This window comes from Mugil cephalus, chromosome 16, assembly GCF_022458985.1.
Source record: "Mugil cephalus isolate CIBA_MC_2020 chromosome 16, CIBA_Mcephalus_1.1, whole genome shotgun sequence".
In the NCBI taxonomy this organism is placed as follows: domain Eukaryota; kingdom Metazoa; phylum Chordata; class Actinopteri; order Mugiliformes; family Mugilidae; genus Mugil; species Mugil cephalus.
Window position 1 is genome coordinate 6,123,921 of NC_061785.1, and position 9,521 is coordinate 6,133,441.

The 9,521-nt window shown below is 42.4% G+C and overlaps 1 long non-coding RNA gene across 2 annotated transcripts in view; it reads left to right on the plus strand.

The window, feature by feature from the left end:
• Positions 1-3,226, plus strand: part of LOC125022204 — a 109,826-nt gene extending 106,600 nt beyond the window's left edge. The window contains exon 4 of one of the 2 annotated variants that reach the window (XR_007114424.1): positions 2,806-3,226. This is a non-coding gene — a long non-coding RNA (uncharacterized LOC125022204). Of the gene's footprint in view, positions 1-2,058; positions 2,346-2,805 lie in introns of those variants that run through there. The other variant, XR_007114423.1, reaches the window with a different exon arrangement.
• Positions 3,227-9,521: the final 6,295 nt, after the last annotated feature.

A 9,521-nucleotide genomic window follows, 5' to 3' on the forward strand; every position in this document is an offset into this window, starting at 1 on the left:
CTTGCCCCCAAGAAATGTGCGGTGGGTAACCTTGCACGGGCTCGCCTCTCCACTCCAGACTTGTCAGGCCCAATCTGCAGTCATTTGGTGTGAAATGTGTGTCTTGGTTCAGGGCTCTCGAGGTCAGGGCCCGGTAATTGATGTTGCTTATTCATCTGTTTCCTGTGTCTTTTTCTCCCTCCTTACACAGTGCTCTTTGTTTGGATAAATTGTTTGAAGATTTACTGTAGTTCTTAAAGTCCCCGTGAAGTGTCCCCCTGCTGCCCTGGCTCAATGTCTCTGGCTCACCGGAGGCCCCGGCGCTGATGACACACTGCTGGTCTTAAACAAAGAGCCGTTTTTCCGAGACAAGATGGAGGGAGCGTCTCCCCGCATAACAATTGAGGCAACACTTGAATGAGGCTTACAATCACTCTTGTGCTCTAAATAACACTTCAAACTGGTTCGTAAAAGACAAGATGGACAGAATAAAGACAATTTAATTCCGTACATGAGGGGTTTTTTCCTCCATTTCTTCCGGAGCCCAACTCCTGAAAAAAGTGATAGGATGATAAATTACAACAAGTGTAGTCCAAAATTATATGCACATGTTTCCTTCCCCTAAATCTCCCAAATTGCCTTCTTTTTGGCAGACAATCCTGGCAGCGCCGCAAATGTAAATCAGAATTTCCGAGGGCTTAAAAAACACCTCCGAACTAGCGAAATAAGAACTCGAACGCGGGGCTGAAGTGAATCCCGAAGTATCTGTTTCGCCACTTCCCCGCGCCTCTGCAGAGCCGCGCGCCCTTGATGGCTGTCACCCAAGGTGCAGATAAACAATGGGCTCATTTTGAAAACAAAGAAATGATTATGGGGGACGTTTAATCCCAGCTTGACATGTCAGCAGGCTGCAAGGGCGACAGCTTTCATGGAGAGGCTTTGAAGTGGCAATCTTTTCAGATTCTTGGCTCATTACACAATAAAGAACACTTCACGTGCAACTGAAGTGGGCTGGGAAATGATGGTTAATGATGTTTACGGGCTCCTCGACTCGCGAGCGAATTTACAAGTTGGGCCGTCATGTGGCTACTGCTTTCTTTTTTTAAGTAACTGAGGGGTAAGGAAACAGGAAACACACAGTTGGTCAGGAAGTTAAATCTTTCAGCTAGTGAAGCAACTTCACTAGAAACTCAAACACCATGTAATTTCCTAAACTTTTTTTTTGATCTAAGTAAAAGGATTTTTTACCCAGTAATTAAATGGCGAGACATAGAGAGACCATGCACTGAACTCAAGTAACGGCTTTTGCAATAAGTTTGGGCATTTCGCTCCTTTATCGTCCCCAAACAATGGCCCTAATCTTCTTGATCATGCACTGTGAACAAGCCGGAAGGAATGTGAGTGACGTGCCCACGGTAAACATAGGAAATGCACCTGTGAGGACAATGCGTTGTGGAGGGAACACACACACACAAAAAAAAAATTGCACACAAGGCAGCTGGAAGCCTTTTAATTAGCGCTAATTACCTTAGCAGAGGAACGTCGGGAGGCTTGAAAGGATTTGTGTCAGCGCGTGAGAGATCAAAGATTGAGGCGGTCACGTTTTTGTTCTGCTGAGTCAAACAACTAATAAGCAGGGTGATAATGGGGCCCAGGAGAATGACAGCCCAGGTGGTGTGTTTAATTCCCACTTAAGCCATATTCCAGTCAAACAACCACATGGTTAACTTTTCTGCGTTTTTTATTTTTTTTTGCATTTTTTTTTTATGCTCATCTTTCAACTACGTATTTCATGTGTAAGAGTTCAAAAGTTCACATTAAGGTTTACACACAATAGCAGCTGTATCTGTGTTCATTATTCAGAAATGATTTAGCACTTGTGTGATGTCAGGTACACCTGTCAGCCAGAAAGTTTCATTTTTATGATTGTACGAGCCAGAGGGTCGGCAGGCTTTTCAGTCACAACCCATCAGCCCAACCTGTGTGATGGTATCTGCAAGTTTTTCTGGAGGTGGGTCAAATCCAGCTTAAAAGTCGGTCCCCTTCACATCCAATCCACCGTCACATTCTTACCTACAGGCAACCTCTGCTGAGCCCCGGTCATTAATCAAAGCGGAGCGCTGTCCTGACCTCAGCCCCTTCCCTTTGAAGTGCTCTGTCCTCTGCAGCATGAGGAAATCATTTGCTGCCTGATTCAATGAGCCATCAGTCGAGCCAGCAGACCTAATGACATGTGAGAATATTAACCTCCTACCACCAAGAGTGCTGCTGCTTGGGAAGCAGTCTATTATTCATCCAAGGTTTTTACTCAAACCCTTTCTTTTTTTTTTCACGGCCATTTTTTTTTTTCCTGTTGTACCCTTCCACTAAAGCTGTTGCCATGAAACCATCCAACGCTCAATTATGATATTTGTGCAGTTATTCTAGTCTTTGTATGGCTTTAATGGACAATTTTACATAAAGGTAAACAAATGGTTCAGTAGTTACAACTCAAATTTATATAAATATGCTGTATATTATTTGTAGTACACCTACACCGTCTTTAAAGTTATCCAAAATCTTTGGTAAAGTTGTTGTTTCCCGTTGTGATTTCTGTAAAACAAACCCTACATTTTGTTTTGTTTTTTGTCAAAGATGATTAGAAGTTTAATTTAAGTGTCTAACATGAGCTCAGAAATGTATGTTGCATTTACACGTGTATACGGTAAAAAGAAAATTTTGGCTTTAACCAACAGTGTCACGTCTTTATAAATGAATGTAAAAGCCCTATCTTTTTTTACAACCTTGCTCCTGCGCGCCATTCATTATAGTTTCCTATCTCGACAGGCAATCTGTACTGAGAAGCATCCAGTCCATTACACACATATGAGGCCCATCACTCCTGCAGTATTGACAAATTCATCAGGCATTTTTCCCTGTGCTCCCTGAGCAGAATTTAGATTTGCCTGCCATTCCCAACCCAGAACGGCCTTGTTAGAATACAAACATGACTTCTCCGCTCTTCAGCTTGTTGGGAGCTCTCACAGTGATGAGCCATTACCTGTCAGCGAATAGAGCGCGGCCTCGAGTTTACGCTGATTTGTCAAGAACAACACAGTTCCCACCAGAAATGCATTTGGCATGATTTGAGGTTTAAAAAGACGAGGCTGGTATTATATTGTGCACTGACATTGGGACCCTTTAAGTAGACTATGTAGTTGCACAGGAAGTATTGCAATTCTGTTCAATTCTGTTCAGTTCTGATTGGTCTGAGCAATTAACAAGTGTCCTGGGTGGGTTAAGTACAAGTGGGCTATTAAAATTCTTCTTTAAATACTGTACATCTAGTGTAACACTATATTTTTCTGCAAATAAATGTAAATTGTAATATATTGTTTTGCTGTTTCATAACCAAGAACAACACTGTTTCTTTTCTGACGGAAGGTGACATGAAACTAAAAGTGTTGGGTAGCGAGCAATCTCTCACTGATACATCCTAAGCAATTTTTTTTATTCATTAAGACAGAATATGGTCAAACATGGTCATATGTGCCCAGATGTGGTTTTAAGTGACCAGACCTCAATGCGTCTTGGAACCCGTGATAAAATGGAAGAAGAAGAATCTTTACTTCAAAGCGCGTCATTCACACCGTGTCACGACAAGGAAGAGACCGAAACAGTCGAAATTGTGGCTTCACTTCACCAGAACGTGCAATTTATGCAGCACTGTAATTTCAAGCAAGAGCGGCAACACCACCAACATGATGAAGCGTTTCGCCGACGATGCACTGCTTTAAATACAGAGAGCGCCGTGTGTTCGACAATCTCTGGTCAACAAGTCTCAGCAGAGCAGAGCCAGTGAGGATACAGTGACCAATTTCCTATTTGTTTTCTTATACAAGCTCTTATATCTTGTTCAGAAACTCAATAGAATTGACATTGCTTACACAAAACCGCAAACATACTTTTTCTAGATCAAAAATTCACAGGAGGAATTAATAAGGGAATCGATGAAGAATCGTATTGATGGGCAGAATCGATAATGGCATCCGTATCAATAAAATCCCTACCTCATACCCTTGAATTCATCATCATAATACTAGAAAACATTAAGCCTGCCGCACAGTGATTTCACTGAGAGGCAACATCAGACCCGTTTCAGCTCATCGTATACATCGTCACTGTCAAATATCAACGTGGCCTCACCCCCTTGTCACATACAGTAGCAGAGAAGCGTGGACTGACACCAAGTGGAATGCAAGCTGACAAGTGATAAAAAAGTGTTTTGGCATGTTACGGGCCTCGTGGGCTGGCCTTAGTGCGCCGCGGTCGCAGGTTGAGGACATCCGACCTGAAATGCATGCAAACTAATGGCCGGCGTGACTGACATTTCCACCGATGAGCCCAAAGTGTTTCGCCTGTTGTCAGCAGGAGTTTATCAATAGGCACGTCTGCATATGCAGTCGTCTATCGATCCATCCATCTCTGTCCGCCCCTCTCTGCATCACTGTAGCTGTCTCTTGTCATTCAGCGGACTGGCTGTGAGGAGAGATGGCTGCCGATGCCCGAATCCTCCCCACCTCGGGATTTTAGAATAATAGTTGTGTCATTTTGCGACCTGAATCTCGGCAGCGTCGGACGCGCGCAAAACAAATTTATGCCGTTTTATATTTAGCGGCTTTAACGCTGCAAATAGACGCCACGAGGCGAATGTGAGGCGTCTTGGGTCTTTGTCATCGCCCGCTTGCATCATTAATGAATGCACGGTAGCCGGGCCTCGTTTGCACTATTCGCCCATGGAGACTGAACTCGCTGGAGTGAGTGTTTTGGTAACAAGGCCCCAGGTTAATTGCGGCGAGTACCAGAGGCCTTGTCCTTTCAGATAACATGGAGCTTTAGAACAGCGAGATGCTTAGTGATTAGAGAAGGAGGCCAGGTAGGTGACTGAGGTGAGGATAAAGAAGCCAGATCAGGTCTCCGAGGAGCGAGAGAGGTGTGAGTCTACGGGGAATCGAGGTAAACAAGCTTGTACCTGTGAGGAGATAGAAGCTGCCGCCCCCAGGTCATTATTGCCCTTCGAGCTGGAAGCAGAAGGCACACACAGCTCAGTGCTTATCAATGTCCACGGGATAATAGGGTTACTATTTTGCCCTAAACTGTCAGCCAGTCAAAGCAATCTTTCATGATGAGCAGACATTCAGGGGCTACAAGGAGCAAGTGGAGATTGGATTAATGAAACGGCAGCATTTACGCAATGAAGCAGTGAGATAATAACTTCATCCCATTTGGCTAATCAGTGTTATTCGGCGGCAACATATATGCAAATCACTCCCAGAAATGAATTGTAATGACAGGTTCATTGCCGATGTATTATTATTATTACACCTATAGCGTTAAACCTGGCTGGAGCCACCGCTCCCATGGCAGTGAATTTAGCTGATTAAATCACCGGGTGCACACAGCAGTGGTGACACGAAAACAACAATTAATAAGCCAACCCCCAGTGCACAGCGGCTTCATTTTAACCAGGCTGCTAATAACATTACATGGCAAAAATATCCTAATCAGACAGGTGAAAGGGGATTTGGGGAGCAATTTGATTTCCTTCCTTGGTGTCGGCTCTTGGCCGGTAGCCGCTGCTAAATTTCAGGATTTCACACAGAAGGAAATGTAGAATGTTACAGTACGTACGTTGTGTTAAAGAGGCTGTTTGCATTGTGTATACTGTACCGCGTGTCTTGATACTTTTCTCTCTTCATCTCCTTTCCTAGCCTGACCCCCCCCCCCCCCCCCCCCCTTTGAAGCTCCTCCTCCCCACCCCACCCCACCGCACACACACACACACACACACACACCCATCACTCACAAAGAATGCACATTAAAAAGGATTTGTTCCCCAAAGAAGGTCGGCATTTGTAAGGCTACTGACAGATTTAAGTGTCAATTAAGTTGATGTACAGTGGGCACATTATCATACAAGGTTGTCAGCCGCGGCCATTTGAGAGAAACAAATACCCGGAGCGCTACACCTTCCATGGCTTGAACTTTGTATGGACCCACAGTTGCAATGAATGTCACAGTCAATCATTTATCCGGTTGGCAAGCTTTCCTGGTGGGGAGTGTGAGATCAAGTCATTTTATACAAATAACAACCACACATAAAAAAAAAAAAAAAGAAATAAAAAAAAAATGATTTCCAAAATGCTTTGTCATGTTTTCAGTGGCAATGCCCCATCCCTGGCCTGTTTGGAGGTCTTAAACTCATTACTGGAAGGGGGGGGGGAAATTATACCTCTGCACAAGGATGATGGATGACAAGTTAAATTTGTGTCCAGGGACTGAAGGTGAATGGTGACAGAGGTATTTATCTTGAGAATGGAGGTTGGGGTCAGGCGAGCCTGGGTGCCTTAAGGCACAAGACATTGACAAATTCATCCAGTGGACCCCATTGCTTAGGCCTTTTCTTTGTTTTGAGTCCTGGCCACTCGCTAAGTGACCCACATCGCTCATGCTGCCAGTGTGTGAGGAATGCCGGGTCCATGCCAGGCATCCTACCTCTGCTCGAGCTTGTAGTTCATTCTTCTGCGAGGCCTAAATCTTTGTCTCATTTTGTTTGTTTTTGGGGTGTCCAGGAAATGCTCGATTCTGGGTCACTGGGTTAATTTAAGCTCTCAAAGTTACAGAGGGCTTCGAAAATATGCTAAATGACAAAGTTCTCTGTTCTCATCTTCCTTTGTGTGGTACGTTTCAAATTTATCCAGGCTTTTAATATATATACATTAGTCTTCACATTCATGCTGTATCATTCTTTATGTTTGCAGTAGTGAGACTGGGGAATGTGTTTACATCTGCCCATATGAGGATGATGTAGAGGGACGGGGGTGAGCCACAGAGACCTCTAGTGGAGACTGAAGAAGCCATATGAATGCTGGCAAGGAGTTTCCCTCTAATGTTACTTCACTGACTGTCTTTGAACAACCTCAAACTAAAAGCAATCATTCATTTCGAGCTGTGCATTTTAATGAATTGTAAATATCTGACGTTATCATCAAATTAACTGCGGTGTCACTGCTTCTGGTGTTTTTAAAGCATTAACCTTGCAGACTGTTACCAACGCCCATCGTTGGTTTGAGCCCTAGGTTAATGTGCGCATACTTAATATGGAGTCCCTAAGTGGTGAGCCTTAAATATTAAAAAATAGGTCAAATCAATAATCTCATGAATTAATTACCAACACAAAACCAAGGCAATAAATTGGGGTTTGCACATGTCTGTCTATTGTGCCCAACAACAGTAACACTTCATATATTAACTTTCTTTGACTAGCCATTGTTTACATCACAAATTTTGGAATTGGTACAAATTGAGGCAGTTTGCTCCTGTTAGCTAGAAAAATGATGACTAATCTCATTACATATATGAGACTTTGTATTGCTTCCTGTCTAGCAGGTTACAACTTGCAAGGTTTGATTGTAAGCTCGGCTTTTTAGTCAGCATTAAATTGATAAACCGGGGTTTATTAGTTGCAGCACTTAACATAATCTGGTTAATTCACAGAGATGCTCTTCATTGGTTCAGGTGGTTTCAGACTTTTATATGGGTCTTACAACTGTCTGGGAAAGTAACTTATTTATTTATTTTTTTTTGTATAACCTCACCGCAGCAACAGAGATTGATTGTAGTTCTTAAGTCTTTGGCTTGAGGGAAAATCCTCTCAACACAAAAGGAACCTTTCATGGTTTAATCTGGAAAGATTGTTCCAGATGTAAGTTAACTTCGCAACAACAGGCATTTAAAAACACAGGTGAAACGTCAACCGTGCGAAAAGCAGCTTTCAACATCGATCTTGAAATACTACAGGAAAATAGCCCATCCGTGATGGCAGCCAGCTATCACGTCCCTTCAGAGTTTGGGGGTATAAACTGTTGTTGGGAAACTCTCCGGTGGTTGGTTTCCTGTGCATATTGTTCAGCTTCAGCCCTTAGTTGGTTAATTCAAAGTATTTTGTCTTTCCATCTTGTAAAAGTTGTTTAAGAGAACCATACTCACATTTATTCATTTAGTAATTTCTCATTTACTCATTGAACACCAAATTGCCGAACGGTCAGTCGTGTAAAGTAGCCAAAAGAAATTTGTATTCCAGTGCCCTGTGCCTGTGGTTTTGTGTTCTGATACCAAGGGTCTCATTTTCCAATTAGGACCATGCATCAGTGCTGGATGCAATGTAAAGCGCTCATTTGTTTGCGCTTTAGAAGAAGTTTTCAGAGCCTTTTACAATCCCTAACCACTTTACCGCGCTCCATCCATCATTTTGTCAACGCGCTAATGTTTTGGACCTATACAACCTCGACTCGGGGAGAAAGGTAACACAAACAAAGCGTTATTTGACTGGGGCCACCGTTTGAGGAGAATTTGCAAATTCTGAATGGCAGGAAATGGTTTACAGGGGCCGAACAATGCATGTGACTTGAGTTATTGAAATGACTGTTCAATAGTGAACTCCACGCCAGCCGAAGGCCGTCGCTTTGATAGATATCCACTAAATTCTCTCTTGTTCTGATGACAAATGGCTACATGGCTGTTATATTTAAACTGACGTCATGTCATATCGTTTTATACACTTGCAGCATTAATTGAAGCCGATGCTATTGACTTCCTGAAAGTGCGTAATCAGCAGTCACTGCATGTTATACTTCAAAAAATATATTTCCTGTTTCTTTTTTTTTTTTCTTTTTTTTTTTTGACAAGACTATTGATTTTCTGTCTGAAACATTGATGTAAAAGTTAAATTAACTCCTACACCGAAGGTATTGATTGTATTTCAGGCAACACAATCTAGGAGTTACCAGAGACCATTTATATTTCACTCCAATACGATGTAGTCAAAAACAGTATGAGTGAATAATTAAGAAAGAAAAAAAAAACAATATCATTAAAAAGATATATAGAATATCTTACTGTCATGTTGATTAAGCTTTCAACATTTGTGAAGGGTGCCAGGACAGATCTATTCAATGAAAACACTCCTGAGCTTTTGTATCCATTAACAAGTCTGGGCATTAATATGCTTTCAGACAGCCCTAGATAATGCTACAAGCTTTTTCACCATGACTTATATTTACTTTAGCCAGTACCCCCTTAAGTGCTGTTTTTAACAATGCAGGCTCTATGAATCATTTACCATACAGGAATACCTTAAAGGAATCATTTGCTTTGGAGACCTTTGTGGTTGGTTTGATGCTGACGAAAGGCATTATCTGACTGACAGAGTCGTGGGCTCTTCTGATGCAATATTTATTGTGTGTCACATAGCTACGCATTATGCCAAAAACGGGCCATTGTTTCTGTGTTGCGCACCCGGAGCCGACAATGGCTGGGCAGAGGTAGGTCAGCCAAAGCAAATATAAACCTATAGTCACGACACAATGCAGTCATGTACACATCATGCGGTTAAAAATATAAAAGACGATTATTAATGATTTCAACGTTGCGATGGAAGAAGAATTTGAGACGTTACCACAGTAAAAAATGGTCTTAGCACATCTTACAGATACAGATTTGAA